This window comes from Salmo salar, chromosome 12 (genome assembly GCF_965601325.2).
Source record: "Salmo salar chromosome 12, fSalSal1, whole genome shotgun sequence".
Taxonomy (NCBI): domain Eukaryota; kingdom Metazoa; phylum Chordata; class Actinopteri; order Salmoniformes; family Salmonidae; genus Salmo; species Salmo salar.
This window is the reverse complement of record NC_138302.1, coordinates 8,314,096-8,328,577: the sequence shown is the minus strand read 5'-3', so window position 1 is coordinate 8,328,577 and position 14,482 is coordinate 8,314,096. Positions and strand designations below refer to the sequence as shown.

Sequence of the window (14,482 nt, the reverse complement as noted above, 5' to 3'; positions counted from 1 at the left end):
AACTTTAGATCAACTTCTCCTTAATGCAACCGCTATGTCAGATTTCAAAAAAGCTTTACCGAAAAAGCACACCATGCTATAATCTGAGTACGGCGCTCAGACACAAAAACAAGCCATACAATATCCGCCATGTTGGAGTCAACAGAAGTCAGAAATAGCATTGTAAATATTCACTTACCTTGTGATCTTCATCAGAATGCACTCCCAGGAATCCCAGTTCCACAATAAATGTTTCTTTTGTTCGATAAAGTTCATCCTTTATGTCCAAATACCTCCTTTTTGTTCGCGCCTTCAGTTCACAAATCCAAATTCACGACGCTCAGGCCAGACGAAAACTCAAAAAATTCCATTACAGTTCGTAGAAACATGTCAAACGATGTATAGAATCAATCGTTAGGATGTTTTTATCATAAATCTGCAATAAGGTTTCAACCGGAGAATTCCTTTGTCTTCAGAAATGCAATGGAACTCAGCTACCTCTCACGGGCGCGCGCATGGCTGAACTCATGCCTTATTTTGGGACACCTGACTCTTCGAGCTCTTATTCTCTCCCCATTCACAGTAGAAGCATGAAACAAGGTTCTAAAGACTGTTGACATTTAGTGGAAGCCTTAGGAAGTGCAATAGGACACCACAGACACTGTATATTGGATAGGAAAAGACTTGAAAAACTACAAACCTCAGATTTCCCACTTCCTGGTTGGATTTTTTCTCAGGTTTTTGCCTGCCATATGAGTTCTATTATACTCACAGACAGCATTCAAACAGTTTTAGACACTTCAGAGTGTTTTCTATCTAAATCTACTAATAATATGCATATCTTAGCTTCTGGGCCTGAGTAGCAGGCAGTTTACTCTGGGCACGTCAGTCATCCAAGCTACTCAATACTGCCACCCAGCCATAAGAAATTAACACTTGTGGTTACTACGTTATTCCATATGTGTTTTTAATAGTTTTGATGTCTTCACTAATATTCTACAATGTAGAAAATAGTAAAAATAAAGAAAAACCCTTGAATGAGTAGGTGTCCAAACATTTGGCTGGCACTGTACATTAACCTCTCTGGGCTAGGTGGGAAGTGACCGTCCCACTCTATTCAACAGCCAGTGGAACAGCGTGGCGCGAAATACAAAAACCTAAAAAATGCAATAATTTACATTTTTTAAACATAGGACTATTTTACACCATTTTAAAGATAAGACTCTCGTTAATCTAACCACGTTGTCCGATTTCAAAAAGGCTTTACAGCGAAAGCAAAACATTAGATTATGTTAGGAGAGTACATAGCCAAAAATAATCACACAGCCATTTTCCAAGCAAGCATATATGTCACAAAAACCCAAAGCACAGCTAAATGAAGCACTAACCTTTGATCTTCATCAGATGACACTCCTAGGACATTATGTTATACAATACATGCATGTTTTGTCAATCAAGTTCATATTTATATCAAAAAACTGCTTTTTACATTGGGGTGTGATGTTCAGAAAATGTATTCCCACCAAAAACTTCCGGTGAATTTACTAAATTACTCATCATAGACGTTGACAAAATACATCATTATTTTAAGAATTATAGATACAGAACTCCTTTATGCAATCGCTATGTCAGATTTTTTGGCGAAAGCACATTTTTCAATATTCTGAGTACATGGCTCAGCCATCACGGCTAGCTATTTTGACACCCGCCAAGTTCGGTGCACACTAAACTCAGAATTAGTATTAGAAAAATGGTATTACCTTTGCTGATCTTCGTCAGAATGCACTCCCAGGACTGCTACTTCCACAAGAAATGTTGTTTTTGTTCCAAATAATCCATAGTTATGTCCAAATACCTCCGTTTTGTTCGTACGTTCAGGTCACTACCCAAAGGGTAATGCGCGAGCGCATTGCGAGACAAAAAAAATCTAAATGTTCCATTACCGTACTTAGAAGCATGTCAAACGCTGTTTAAAATCAATTTTTATGGTATTTTTCTCGTAAAATAGCGCTAATATTCCAACCGGACAATAGTGTATTCATTCAAAGAGGAAAAGATAAAACAGCGTGGTCGCGTGAACGGTTATAGCCAATCTCTTTGTCACCAGGCAGACCACTGAGAAACTGAGCTACTATACTCTGCCCAGAGACAGGAGACGCCTCAATCCGCTTTCTGAAGGCTTTAGAGAGCCAATGGAAGCCTTAGAAAGTGCTACGTAACCCCACAGATACTGTAGTTTCGATAGAGAATCAAAAGAACTACAAATTCTCAGACAGGCCACTTCCTGCTTGGAATTTTCTCTGGGTTTTGCCTGCCATATGAGTTCTGTGTACTCACAGACACCATTCAAACAGTTTTAGAAACTTCAGAGTGTTTTCTATCCACCTCTACACAGACTCGTTTCTGGGCAAGAGTAGTAACCAGTTTAAATCGGGTACGTTTTCTTATCCGGACGTGAAAATACTGCCCCCTAGCCCAGACAGGTTAAATTCCCTGGCAACAGCTCCAGTGGACATTCCTGCAGTCAGCATGCCAATTGCACGCTCCCTCTGAGACATTTGTGGCATTGTTGTGTGACAAAACGGCACATTTTAGAGTGGCCTTTTATTATCCCCAGCACAAGGTGCACCTGTGTAATAGTCAAGCTGTTCAATCAGCTTCTTGATATGCCACACCTGTCAGGTGGATGGATTATCTTGGCAAAGAATAAATGTTCACTAACTGGGATGTACAAAATTCTGAAATCTGTTTTTTTTTTCAGCTCATGAAACATCCAACACTTTACATGTTGCAATTATATTTTTGTTTATTGTAGTTACTATCAGTTTTAGGAACATCTACCCAAAATATTTCACCTTATTTTTTTACTTTACCCAAAATATGAAATCAGCAATAGTCAAAATGTTGAAAACCTATGAACATCTAAATAAGAAATTGGTCCATTTAACCTCTCTGGGGTATGTGGGATGCTAGCGTCCCACTCGCCAACAGCCAGTGAAATAGCAGAGCGCCAAACTCAAAACAACAAAAATCTCATAATTCAAATTGCTCACACATACAAGTATTATACACCATTTTAAAGAAACTTCTCGTTAATCAAACCACAGTGTCCGATTTCAAAAAGGCTTTACGGCGAAAGCATACCATTAGATTATGTTAGGACAGCACCTAGACAAGAGAAACCACACAGCCATTTTCCAAGCAAGGAGAGGCGTCACAAAAACCAGAAATACAGCTAAAAGGAATCACTAACCTTTGACGATCTTCTTCATATGACACTCCCAGGACTCAATGTTACACAATACATGTATGTTTTGCTCGATAAAGTTCATATTTATATCCCAAAAAAACCCATTTTACATTGGTGTGTAATGTTCAGAAATATTTTACCTCCAAAACATCCTGTGAATGAGCACTGGCTAACCTCTGGCTAACGTTGGAGTTCAGCTAGCCACGGTTAGCGGTCCTCAGCTATCCATTAGCTCGAAAAGCTATCGCCAGTTTTTGTACAGCGCGACTCAGACCAGAGCATACCGGACCTTTTCTCTCTCCATATCCCCGGATTTCTATCGCAGGCTCTGGACATTTACACCTGGATCTTGCAGCTAGCTAGCTGCTACCTGAGTGACTATTGGCAACGTCGGTCCCGGAGTTAACATAAATTATTCTGGAGCTAGCCAGCTGAAGAGTTCCATCAGCCTCTCCTGGGCTACAATCACCTATCCGGACCCGTTTTACTGCCGATGCGGAGCCCCATCGGGCCTTCACGACTGGACCACCGACGTTATCTGCCCAAGGGAGTTATCTAACTGGCCCCTCCGTCGAGATGTAACCTGAATGCTCATCTGCGGCCCGCTAATCGTTAGCTGTCTTATCGGCTGCTATCTGAATAGGTCTATCGGACAATTTTCTTGGGCCACTATAACTAACTATTTTGCCCCCCTACCACACGGAACCCCACTAATCTACAGACGGAAACGCACGAGGTGGCTAAAAACAGACCTCCCTCCATCTTCTACCAGCTTGCTACCTATGGCTCGGCTAGCTATCTAATTCTCACTGGACCCTTTGATCACTCGGCTAAGCATGCCTCTACTTAATGTCAATATGCCTTGTCCATTGCTGTTCTGGTTAGTGTTTATTGGCTTATTTCACTGTAGAGCCTCTAGCCCTGCTCATTATACCTTATCCAACCTCTCAGTTCCTCCACCCACACATGCTATGACATCTTCTGGTTTCAATGTTTCTAGAGACAATATCTCTCTCATCATCACTAAATGCCTAGGTTTACCTCCACTGTATTCACATCCTACAATACCTTTGTCTGTACATTATACCTTGAAGCTATTTTATCGCCCCCAGAAACCTGCTCTTTTTTCTCTCTATTCCGGACATCACAGACGACCAATTCTTATAGCTTTTAGCCGTATCCTTATCCTCATCCTTCTCTGTTCCTCTGGTGATGTAGAGGTGAATCCAGGCCCTGCAGTGCCTAGCTCCACTCCTACTCCCCAGGCGCTCTCTTTTGATGACTTCTGTAACCGTAATAGCCTTGGTTTCATGCATGTTAACCTCTATGGGCTAGGTGGGATGCTAGCGTGCCACCCGTGGTGCACTCCATCAACAGCAGGTGCATTTCAAGAGCGGCAAATTTGAATCCAAATAAATGTCAAAATTCAAATTTTTCAAACATACAACTATTTTACACCCTTTGAAAGATAAACATCTCCTTAATCTAACCACGTTTTACGATTTCAAAAAGGTTTTACGGCGAAAGCATAAATTTAGAGTATGTTAGGACAGTACATTTACAAGAGTTGTGTGTAATGTTTCATCAATTCAAAGACAGGGTCACCAAAACCATAAAACCAGCTAAAATGATGCACTAACCTTTTACAATCTCCATCAGATGACACTCCTAGGACATTATGTTAGACAATGCATGCATTTTTAGTTCTATCAAGTTCATATTTATATCCAAAAACAGCGTTTTACTATGGCATTGATGTTGAGGAAATCGTTTCCCTCCAATAACCGGCAGTCAAGTCAGCGTCACAAATTAAATAATTAAAATTAGAAAACATTGGTAAAATATTATATTGTCATTTAAAGAATTATAGATTTACATCTCTTGAACGCAATCAACTTGCCAGATTTAAAAATAACCTTACTGGGAAATCACACTTTGCAATAATCTGAGCACTGCGCCCAGAAAAATACGCGTTGCGATACAGACTAGACGTCATGTTGGGGAGATCTAAAATCGAAAATACTATGTAAATAATCCATTACCTTTGATTCTCTTCATCAGATGTCACTTCCAGGTATCACAGGTCCATAACGAATGTAGTTTTGTTCAAAAAAGCTCATCATTTATGTCCAAAAATCTCCGTCTTGTTAGCACATGATCTAAGCCAGCCGGACTTCTCGTCATGAACGAGGGGAAAAAATATATTTCCGTTCGTTCAAACATGTCAAACGTTGTATAGCATAAATCATTAGGGCCTTTTTTAACCAGAACATGAATAATATTCAAGGTGGACGAATGCATACTCTTTTATAACGTATTGGAACGAGGGTACCCAACATGAACTCGCGCGCCAGGTGTCTAATGGGCCATCATCGTTCCGTGGCTCTTGTTCGGTCAGATCTCCCTCCAGAAGACTCAAAACACTTTGTAAAGGCTGGTGACATCTAGTGGAAGCAATAGGAAGTGCCAAAATATTCCTCAGCCCCTGTGTTTTTCAATGGGATAGGTTTAAAGGTAATACAACACATCAGGTATCCACTTCCTGTCAGAAAATGTCTCAGGGTTTTGCCTGCCAAATGAGTTCTGTTATACTCACAGACACCATTCAAACAGTTTTAGAAAATGTAGGGTGTTTTCTATCCATATATAATAAGTATATGCATATTCTAGTTACTGGGTAGGAGTGGTAACCAGATTAAATCGGGTATGTTTTTTTATCCAGCCGTGTCAATACTGCCCCCTAGCCCTAACAGGTTAACATTAGAAGCCTCCTCCCCAAGTTTGTTTTATTCACTGCTTTAGCACACTCTGCCAACCCGCATGTCCTAGCCGTGTCTGAATCCTGGCTTAGGAAGTCCACCAAAAACTCTGAAATCTTCATCCCTAACTACAACGTTTTCAGACAAGATAGAACGGCCAAAGGGGGCGGTGTTGCAATCTACTGCAGAGAGAGCCTGCAGAGTTCTGTCCTACTATCCAGGTCTGTACCCTAACAATTTGAACTTCTACTTTTAAAAATCCATCTCTCTAAAAACAAGTCTCTCACCGTTGCCGCCTGCTATAGACCACCCTTGGCCCCCAGCTGTGCTCTGGACACCATATGTGAACTGATTGCCCCCCATCTATCTTCAGAGCTCGTGCTACTAGGTGACCTAAACTGGGACATGCTTAACACCCCAGCCATCCTACAATCCAAGCTTGATGCCCTCATTCTCACACAAATTATTAATGAACCCACCAGGTACCACCCCAAAGCTGTAAACACTGACACCCTCATAGATATCATCCTAACCAACTTGCCCTCTAAATACACCTCTGCTGTTTTCAACCAAGATCTCAGCGATCACTGCCTCATTGCCTGCACCCGTAATGGGTCAGCGCTCAAACGACCTCCACTCATCACTGTCAAACGCTCCCTGAAACATTTCAGCGAGCAAGCCTTTCTAATCGACCTGGCCCTGGTATCATGGAAGGATATTGACCTCATCCCGTCAGTAGAGGATGCCTGTTTTTTTTTTTTTTAAATGCCTTCCTCACCATCTTAAATAAGCATGCCCCATTCAAGAAATTTAGAACCAGGAACAGATATAGCCCTTGGTTCTCCCCAGACCTGACTGCCCTTAACCAACACAAAAACATCCTGTGGCGTTCTGCATTAGCATCGAACAGCCCCCGTGATATGCAACTTTTGAGGGAAGTTAGAAACCAATATACACAGGCAGTTAGAAAAGCCAAGGCCAGCTTTTTCAAACAGAAATTTGCTTCCTGCAACACAAACTCAAAAAAAGTTCTGGGACATTGTAAAGTCCATGGAGAATAAGAACACCTCCTCCTAACTGCCCACTGCACTGAGGATAGGAAACTCTGTCACCACTGATAAACCCACTATAATTGAGAATTTCAATAAGCATTTATCTACGGTCTACGGCTGGCCATGCTTTCCACCTGGCTACCCCTACTGCAGTCAACAGCACTGCACCCCCCACAGCTACTCGCCCAAGCCTTCCCCATTTCTCCTTCTCCCAAATCCATTCAGCTGATGTTCTGAAAGAGCTGCAAAATCTGGACCCCTACAAATCAGCCGGGCTAGACAATCTGGACCCTTTCTTTCTAAAATTATCTGCTGAAATTATTGCAACCCCTATTACTAGCCTGTTCAACCTCTCTTTCATGTCGTTTGAGATTCCCATAGATTGGAAAACAGCTGCTGTCATCCCCCTCTTCAGAGGGGACACTCTTGACCCAAATTGCTACAGACCTGTATCTATCCTACCCTGCCTTTCTAAGGTCTTCGAAAGCCAAGTGAACAAACAGATTACCGACCATTTCGAATCCCACCACACCTTCTCCGCTATGCAATCTGGTTTCAGAGCTGGTCATGGGTGCACCTCAGTCACGCTCAAGGTCCTAAACGATAACGTAACCGCCATCGATAAGAAACAATACTGTGCTGCCGTATTCATTGACCTGGCCAAAGCTTTCGACTCTGTCAATCACCACATCCTCATCGGCAGACTCAATAGCCTTGGTTTCTCAAATGATTGCATCGCCTGGTTCACCAACTACTTCTCTGATAGAGTTCAGTGTGTCAAATCGGAGGGCATGTTGTCCGGACCTCTGGCAGTCTCTATGGGGGTGCCACAGGGTTCAATTCTTGGGCCAACTCTTTTCTCTGTATACATCAATGATTTACATTTTTACATTTTAAGTCATTTAGCAGATGCTCTTATCCAGAGCGACTTACAAATTGGTGGATTCACCTTATGATATCCAGTGGAACAACCACTTTACAATAGTGCATCTAAATCTTTTAGGGGGGGGGGGGGGGGGTTAGAAAGATTACTTTATCCTATCCTAGGTATTCCGTAAAGAGGTGGGGTTTCAGGTGTCTCCGGAAGGTGGTGATTGACTCCGCTGTCCTGGCGTCGTGAGGGAGCTTGTTCCACCATTGGGGTGCCAGAGCAGCGAACAGTTTTGACTGGGCTGAGCGGGAACTGTGCTTCCTCAGAGGTAGGGAGGCGAGCAGGCCAGAGGTGTATGAACGCAGTGCCCTTGTTTGGGTGTAGGGCCTGATGCGAGCCTGAAGGTACGGAGGTGCCGTTCCCCTCACAGCTCCGTAGGCAAGAACCATGGTCTTGTAGCGGATGCGAGCTTCAACAGGAAGCCAGTGGAGAGAGCGGAGGAGCGGGGTGACGTGAGAGAACTTGGGAAGGTTGAACACCAGACGGGCTGCGGCGTTCTGGATGAGTTGTGGGGGTTTAATGGCACAGGCAGGGAGCCCAGCCAACAGCAAGTTGCAGTAATTCAGACGGGAGATGACAAGTGCAATGATGTCGCTCTTGCTGCTGGTGAGTCTGATCCACCTCTACACAGACGACACCATTCTGTATACTTCTGGCCCTTCTTTGGACACTGTGTTAACAACCCTCCAGATGAGCTTCAATGTCATACAACTCTCCATCCGTGGCCTCCAACTGCTCCTAAATACAAGTAAAACTAAATGCATGCTCTTCAACCGATCGCTGCCTGCACCTGCCCGCCTGTCCAGCATCACTACTCTGGACGGTTCTGACTTAGAATATGTGGACAACTACAAATACCTAGGTGTCTGGTTAGACTGTAAGCTCTCCTTCCAGACTCACATCAAACATCTCCAATCCAAAGTTAAATCTAGAATTGGCTTCCTATTTCGCAACAAAGCATCCTTAACTCATGCTGCCAAACATACCCTCGTAAAACTGACCATCCTACCGATCCTCGACTTCGGCGATGTCATTTACAAAATAGCCTCCGATACCCTACTCAACAAACTGGATGCAGCCTATCACAGTGCCATCCATTTTGTCACCAAAGCCCCAAATACTACCCACCACTGCGACCTGTACGCTGTCGTTGGCTGGCCTTCGCTTCATAATCGTCGCCAAACCCACTGGCTCCAGGTCATCTACAAGACCCTGCTAGGTAAAGTCCCCCTTATCTCCGTTCACTGGTCACCATAGCAGCACCTACCTGTAGCACGCGCTCCAGCTGGTATATCTCTCTGGTCACCCCCAAAGCCAATTCCTCCTTTGGCTGTCTCTCCTTCCAGTTCTCTGCTGTCAATGACTGGAACGAACTACAAAAGTCTCTGAAACTGGAAACACAAACATCTCCCTCACTAGCTTTAAGTACCAGCTGTCAGAGCAGCTCACAGATCACTGCACCTGTACATAGCCCATCTATAAATAGCCCAAACAACTACCTCTTCCCCTACTGTATTTATTTATTTATTTTATTAATTTAGCTCCTTTGCACCCCATTATTTCTATTTCTACTTTGCACTTTCTTCTACTACAAATCTACCATTCCAGTGTTTTACTTGCTATATTGTATTTACTTTGCCACCATGGCCTTTTTTGCCTTTACCTCCCTTATCTCACTTCATTTGCTCACATTGTGTATATAGACTTATTTTTCTACTGTATTATTGACTATATGTTTGTTTTACTCCATGTGTAACTCTGTGTTGTTGTATGTTGTCGAACTGCTTTGCTTCATCTTAGCCAGGTCGCAATTATAAATGAGAACTTGTTCTCAACTTGCCTACCTGGTTAACCTGTTGGGGGTAGGGGGCAGTATTGACACGGCCGGATAAAAAACGTACCCGATTTAATCTGGTTACTACTCCTGCCCAGTAACTAGAATATTCATATAATTATTGGCTTTGGATAGAAAACACCCTAAAGTTTCTAAAACTGTTTGAATGGTGTCTGTGAGTATAACAGAACTCATATGGCAGGCAAAAACCTGAGAAGATTCCTTACAGGAAGTGCCTTCTCTGACAAGATCTTGTTCTTCTTGTCTCTGTTTATTGAAGACTGAGGATCTTTGCTGTAACGTGACACTTCCTACGGCTCCCATAGGCTCTCAGAGCCTGGGAAAAAGCTGAATGATATCGAGGCAGCCCCAGGCTGAAACACATTTGCGCTTTTGGCAAGTGGCCGATCAGAGGACAATGGGCTTAGGCGCGTGCACGAGTCGACCCCATGCTTTATTTTCTTTCGTCTTTTTACCTAAACGCAGATTCCCGGTCGGAATATTATCGCTTTTTTACGAGAAAAATGGCATAAAAATTGATTTTAAACAGCGGTTGACATGCTTCGAAGTACGGTAATGGAATATTTAGACATTTTTTGTCACGAAATGCGCTGTGCTCGTCACCCTTCTTTACCCTTTCGGATAGTGTCTTGAACGCACGAACAAAAACGCCGCTGTTTGGATATTACAATGGATTATTTTGGACCAAACCAACATTTGTTATTGAAGTAGAAGTCCTGGGAGTGCATTCTGACGAAGAACACCAAAGGTAATCAAACTTTTCTAATAGTAAATCGGAGTTTGGTGAAGGCTAAACTTGCTGGGTGTGTAAATAGCTAGCCCTGTGATGCCGGGCTATCTATTTAGAATATTGCAAAATGTGCTTTCACCGAAAAGCTATTTTAAAATCGGACATATCGAGTGCATAGAGGAGTTCTGTATCTATAATTCTTAAAATAATTGTTATGCTTTTTGTGAACGTTTATCGTGAGTAATTTAGTACATTTTTAGTAAATTCACCGGAAGTTTGCGGGGGGTATGCTAGTTCTGAACGTCACATGCTAATGTAAAAAGCTGGTTTTTGATATAAATATGAACTTGATTGAACAAAACATGCATGTATTGTATAACATAATGTCCTAGGGTTGTCATCTGATGAAGATCATCAAAGGTTAGTGCTGCATTTAGCTGTCTTCTGGGTTTTTGTGACATTATATGCTAGCTTGAAAAATGGGTGTCTGATTATTTCTGGCTGGGTACTCTGCTGACATAATCTAATGTTTTGCTTTTGTTGTAAAGCCTTTTTGAAATCGGACAGTGTGGTTAGATTAACGAGAGTCTTGTCTTTAAAATGGTGTAAAATAGTCACATGTTTGAGAAATTGAAGTAATAGCATTTCTAAGGTATTTGAATAACGCGCCACGGGATTTCACTGGCTGTTACGTAGGTGGGACGAAATCGTCCGACTGGCCCTAGAGAAGTTAAATAAAGGTGAAATAAAAATAAATAAATAAACATCAATTTACAGAAATACTCAAACGTTGATAAAATATAAAATTGTTATGCATAGAATTAAAGATACACTTCTCCTTAATGTAACCGCTGTGTCAGATTTCAAAAAAGCTTTACGGCGAAAGCACACTTTGCAATAATCTGAGTACAGCGCTCAGTCACCAAAACAAGCCATACAGATGCTCGCCATGTTGTGGAGTCAACAAAAGTCAGAAATAGCATTATAAATATTCACTTACCTTTGATCTTCGTCGGAATGTCCATATTTATGTCCAAATACCTACTTTTTGTTCGCGTGTTCAGTTCACTATTCCAAATTCAGAAGGCGCATGCACTAAGTACAGACAAAAAGTCAAAAAAGTTGCATTACAGTTTGTAGAAACATGTCAAACAATGTATAGAATCAATCTTTAGGATGTTTTTATCATAAATCTTCAATAATATTCCAATCGGACAATTCCTTTGTCTTCAGAAATGAAAAGGAACTCAGCTCGCTCTCACGGCCGCGCACGTGACTGAGCTCATGGCATTTTTCCAGACACCTGGTTCAAACAGCTCTTATTCTCTCCCCATTCACTATTTTGGATAGGCAATCACTTGAAAAACTACAAACCTCAGATTTCCCACTTCCTGGTTGGATTTTTCTCAGGTTTTCGCCTGCCATATGAGTTCTGTTATACTCATAGACATCATTCAAACCGTTTTAGAAACTTCAATGTTTTCTATCCAAATCTACTAATAATATGCATATCCTAGCTTCTGGGCCTGAGTAGCAGGCAGTTTACTCTGGGCACGCTTTTCATCCGGACGTGAAAATACTGCCCCCCTACCCCAAAGAAGTTAAACAGCGTGTGTCGAACCCTTTCAACAACGGGGAGATTTTTTTGATGTGCTTTGTGTCTTTGACGTAAAAACAAGTTTTGGACTTCCACACAAAATTACTACTTTACTTATTTTATGTTTAAGGAAGTGTGTAGGACGCGTTCTGTATTATACAGCGATTGGAATCTAGCGAAGTCTGTGTCTTCAATGTCCTAGAACTGTTTAGTTTTTGTGTTCTGACTTCTAAAACAGACTTAATAAAATAAGTAATGTAAACATTATTAGTAGTTACCAGGAAGCTCTACATTTGTTTTAAAATCACATTAAGATTGTTAAAACTGGCCTGAGGTTATTGAGGGATCTGATTATTATTTACCCTCGTAGCAAGGCCGTTTTATCATGTGGAGGTTTCATTCAGGTCTCAATTTTTTTTTTTAAACACACTGTCTTTGGCAGGAGAAAGACCTGACTCAGAGGAACCAGAGCCAGGGACGTCCAAACCAGCAAGACGACTCCACTGTGGAAAGTGTTTCAATCATTTAGGAAAGAGTTTTAACTGGTTAGGTGCCCTGAAAAGACATGGAAGAATACACACAGGAGAGAAGCCTTACCACTGCTCCCACTGTGGAAAGAGTTTCATCTGGCCAGAGTTGCTGAAACGACATGAGAGAATACACACAGGGGAGAAACCTTACCACTGCTCCCAGTGTGGAAATAGTTTTTGTCTTTTATGGAACCTGAAAAGACATGAGAGAATACACACAGGGGAGAAGCCTTACCACTGCTCCCAGTGTGGAAAGAGTTTTAACCGGTTAGGTGCCCTGAAAAGACATGGAAGAATACACACAGGGGAGAAGCCTTACCACTGCTCCCAGTGTGGAAAGAGTTTTAACTGGTTAGGTGCCCTGAAAAGACACGAGAGAATACACACAGGGGAGAAGCCTTACCACTGCTCCCAGTGTGGAAAGAGTTTCAGCGGGCCAGGGGAGTTGAAACAACATGAAAGAATACACACAGGAGAGAAACCTTACCACTGCTCCCAGTGTGGAAAGAGTTTTTGCAGGTTAGGTGGCCTGAAACAACACGAGAAAATACACACAGAGGAGAAGCCTTACCACTGTTCCCAGTGTGGAAAGTGTTTCAAGCAGCCAGGGGAGCTGAAAAGACACGCGAGAATACACACAGGGGAGAAACCTTACCACTGCTCCCAGTGTGGAAATAGTTTTGGGCTTTTAGGGAACCTGAAAAGACATGAGAGAATACACACAGGGGGAGAAGCCTTACCACTGCTCCCAGTGTGGAAAGAGTTTCAGCTGGTCAGGGGAGCTGAAACAACATGAGAGGATACACACAGGGGAGAAGCCTTACCACTGCTCCCAGTGTGGAAAGAGTTTCATCTGGTCAGGGTCTGAAACGACATGAGAGAATACACACAGGGGTGAAGCCTTACCAATGCTCCCAGTGTGCAAAGCGTTTGCCCATTTAGAAAGCCTGGAAGAACGCATGAGACTGCACACAGAGTAGAAGGCTTATAAAAATGCTCAGACTTTGGGAAAATATTACTCATCACAGTCACTTAAACGTCATGAGAGAATTCTCACAGGAAACAAGACATTCTTCTCCTAGCATGTATATTGATATTTCACATCACATTGATTTAAAATTCATCAGAGAACATACACAGTGCTCCCGTTATATTGTTCACTCAGAATGTTTACCTGTTTATACCATATGAAATTGAATTGTACAAAGTATACTGAAACATATATTTGTGTTTTTATTAGAAAACATGAAGTGAATATGGAGTATGTCAGTTTGAATATAGTGTAGATCAGATTCCATGTGTTTAAATGGTCCTTTTTTAAACTCTGACTGTGTGTGTGTTTATCTGGGTGTCATTCCTCCAGCATGACAGATAATCAAGTGATATTTGGATGTGATGCATTTGCTCCATTGTTTGCATTTGCATTGTTGGCCCACTGATGGTTTAATGAAATGAAAACGTTCACAGACTGTAATGGAAAATGGTAATTGTAAACTAAGCAAAAAAGAAATGTCCTCTCACTGTCAACTGCTTTTATTTTCAGTAAACTTAACATGCGTAAATATTTGTATGAACATAAGATTCAACAAATGAGACATAAACTGAACAAGTTCCACAGACTTGTGACTAACAGAAATTGAATAATGTGTCCCTGAACAAAGGGGGGGTCAAAATCAAAAGTAGCATTCAGTATCTGGTGTGGCCACCAGCTGCATTAAGTACTGCAGTGCATCTCCTCATGGACTACACCTGATTTGCCAGTTCTTGCTGTGAGATGTTACCCCACTCTTCCACCAAGG

General features: G+C 42.0%; 1 pseudogene across 1 annotated transcript in view; it reads left to right on the top strand.

The window, feature by feature from the left end:
* LOC123725389 (uncharacterized) overlaps positions 1-14,482 on the top strand; it is a 33,832-nt pseudogene extending 19,350 nt beyond the window's left edge. The window contains exon 8 of the transcript XR_014379545.1: positions 12,596-14,482. The product of XR_014379545.1 is annotated as an uncharacterized LOC123725389 (transcript). The remainder of the gene's footprint in view (positions 1-12,595) is intronic.